This window comes from Myotis brandtii, unplaced genomic scaffold (genome assembly GCF_000412655.1).
Source record: "Myotis brandtii unplaced genomic scaffold, ASM41265v1 scaffold436, whole genome shotgun sequence".
Lineage (NCBI taxonomy): Eukaryota > Metazoa > Chordata > Mammalia > Chiroptera > Vespertilionidae > Myotis > Myotis brandtii.
The window spans coordinates 2,991,459-2,995,076 of record NW_005366679.1 but is presented as its reverse complement, the minus strand read 5'-3'; positions in this window follow the sequence as shown (position 1 = coordinate 2,995,076).

Below are 3,618 nucleotides of genomic sequence, written 5' to 3'. Positions count from 1 at the left end.
GGATGGGAGAGTTGGAAGGGGTCGACCTCAGCAAACGTACCTCAATCAGATTGAGGACATTTTTAGCAAAGGCCAGCTTAAGAGTACCCTAATTAAGTTAATAACAATGTACCTACCTATATAGTTTAAGTTTAAAAAATTTGGCTCTCAAAAGAAATTGTACTGCTGATATTTGGCTCTGTTGACTAATGAGTTTGCCAACCACTGCCCTAGACACTTGAATGCTCCCCTTTCTATTATTATTATCAATAGTTAGCATAAACTCACCTATTACTGAGCTCTAACCATGTGTCGTGAGGTGTTAAGTCCTTAACATACGGTTTCTCACTTAAATGCCAAAATTCTATAAAGTAGACAGCACTACTATCTCCATTTTATAAATGAGGAAACTGAGGCTTGAGAGGTTAAGTAACATGCTTGAGAGAAAACCTCTGTTTTGTGCCTCCTGGTGAATCCTAGTGGAGCCATCTCCTTAGGTTCCCTGGGAAAGAAAAGAAGGGAAGGAAGGAAGCCAACCTTTTTACCATCTACTATGTGTCCAACACCATGCTAGGCAATTTGTTTCTTTTAAAATATATATATATATATATATATATGTTTATTGCAACAAAGTGTACACACATACAGGGTATCCCCAAAAATGTATACACACTATTTTCTGATAGCTCAGTTGATATTTCTTTTTTTTCCAAATTTAACCCATTGGAATTAATAATTATTCAAAGTGTATATACATTTTTGGGGACACAAAATATATATATGAATTGAGCTCAGAGAAGAGGTCAGGCATTGTGTTCTTCCATGCTAAGAGGATATATGAAATATGTAAGACAGTTTGGAAGAAAGAGTTAATACAGAAAGTCTAGCTGATCAGTCCTTTCATGTCTCTAGGGGAGCCTGGAATCATAATTGACACTAGACCTAACGTAGGTGGGGCCAAATTCAGTATGCAAGGATTTAGACACCTCTGCTGGACACTTGGTTTTTTAATCTCAGAGCTAACATTACCTGAACTGAGAACCACAATGAAAGGCAGGATCCTCCCAGTGTCACCTGGGCTAGGTACCACTGCCCAGGGGCACAGCACAGCTCCAGAAGATGCCATTCACATAGACGATGATGTGAACAGTGCTTCCGGGAGTTGTGCAATGCACTGGCCCTGGATATCACAATGTTTCAGCCACCTACCTCCTGTCTGGTACAGAGAATCTCAGGAAGAAACAAGGATAAAACTAGTAAACAGTATGTATGATCAGGAAATCACGAGTCACAGTCTCAGCTTCAAAATGGGATCCCACTTCCAGATGGCATCACATTCTCAAAAATTAAAACAGCTTCAACTCTAAAAGTCTTGTGACAAAAATGTATTCTTGTTGTCAGGATTCCACTGGATTATTTGAAAACTGTGGAGAAACTGTGTGGTGCAGTGGTATGAGCTTAGGAGTTCTCAAGACAAGATCTAAATGTGAAACATGTTTCTACCGCCCAAGGGCCCTGAGTTGGCTCTATTTAGCCCTGAGCTGGTAAATTAGAGATGATCGGAAGGATTCCTGCCCTGGAGTGTTGTGAGGACTGACAAAAAAGTGAGACAATGACTGTGCATTGTAAAGGGTAAAGGACAACACAAATGCCCCTTCATTTGACAAATAGTGTGTTCTACTTGATAGCTTGGGAAAAGTATTAGCTTTTTTTTTGAAATGTCAAAGACATCTGTCTTCTAAAAGGTATCCATTTTTAACATTTTTGAGAAACTTCTCATCCATGTAATTTTAAATGCTGCTGTTTATATGCTATATTATTTTATGCTTCTCTTACAAACAGGGGACTAAACAAACAGCCGGATGGCTGGGATGTTAAAAGAAAATGGCACTTTATAGAAACCTTTCCCAAGATTACCTGAAGGAGAGTGTGATTGCCTGCCCTTATCCTAAGAATCCTTTTTTTCCCTCTAATTATAAACTCAATATGTGATCATTTTGAACACACCCAATTGACATCAATGGATAGATCATCGAGACAAAAAAAAAAAATCAATGCAGAAACAGTGACCTTAAATGACACATTAAACCAGATGGACTTAATTGATATTTTTAGGACATTTTACCCAACAGCAGCAGAATAGTGCACATGGAACATTTTTCAGGATAGACAGCAATTAAGAAGAAAAAGTAGATATATATTATAAATATATGTAATAGGTAAAATATATATACCTCCTTTCTCATTGAAATACCACCTTCATCATATGGTATATCCATGTACATATATTATGTGTACTGACATCTGTTTCTGGACAGTTTGGTTCCATTCATCTGCTTTCTAGCCTAAAGTGATATCTAAGAGTTGGGCCCAGGAACTCATGCTTGCTTAGTTTTGCAGCTTTCATTTCAATTGTATTCAGATCATTTCTTTTCCTGCCGTCCTCTCCCGGGAAGCTGCCCAACCCTTAAATCATATTCATCCTTTAGCTCCCTCCAACAATACACAATGTCGCCTCTGCATTCCTCAGCATAGCTATTCATTGGGAATGTTCAGGGATGTGCTGAAACGGCTCTTACGGATCAAGAGAGCCGATATGTGTATCTCTTCCCATCTCCACGTTCAGTGATGTCACATGGATACTTTGAAATTGACCACAGTGAGAGAATTTATACCACAGAAACCAGCAAAAGCTACACATCTGGACGCTTGTTTTCAGAGAGGCAGTTTACCAGCATTGAACAGACTGTCTCTGAAGGCCCCCTAGGCCCAGGACTCTTCAACATGACTAACTATGATACAGCAAATAGATTAAAAGTCTAAAATGAATGGGACCATTATCTAGTCACTTAGTTTTATTGCATCAACACCCAAATAAAAATGTAAATTGAAAACAGGTAGCCTAAGGAATTCTTTTTCTATAATCCTTTTTTTTTTTTCTTTCTTTCTCTCCTTGGTAGGTAGGATTCTTGGAGCTCACTAAAATAGACATTATCTATATTAAAACCAGGTGGAAAAGCAAGATACAGCTTTGACCTAGAAGAATGTGACACTTCAGGTTGTGAAGGGAAAATAAATAACATTTTCTTGATTCAGTCTCTGTCCCAGGAGGTCTTGGGTTATTAAATATAACTGCTCAAACAAATAGTACTTCTCCTGCAGAAACTGGTTCTTGCTCGGCTACTCCCAGGCCAATCTACACAAAGCCTGTTAGTCAAACAGCCTGGGCCAGAGTAAAACCCTCTCCTGAATCCTGTGTAAATGCCTCGTTAGGCCTCCTTAGAATCCCCCAGTCAGCCTTGTCTATCTGGACACGATGCTAACTGAAGGTAACTCCATGCAGTGGGCCTGTCTGCCAGGGGCTATAAACACAGCCCCTGGGAGGACTCCTTCCTGGGTGGTGGTGGTTGGGGGTGGGTTTGAGGGGGACTCTCGGTCTTACAGTTTCCAGCAGTGCTTACTCATCACAGCCCTCTGTTAAGGCAATTTCTTCAACTAGTCTCCTCTGGATCACAAATGCCCCCCAAAAGTTCAGCTCTAAAGTCGTAGACTAGTAAATCCAGAAAGAGTCTCAGGAATATTTTGCTTCAGTCTTTCTTTTATAAGTGAAGCCCAGAGAAAGAGGGTTACTTGCCCAAA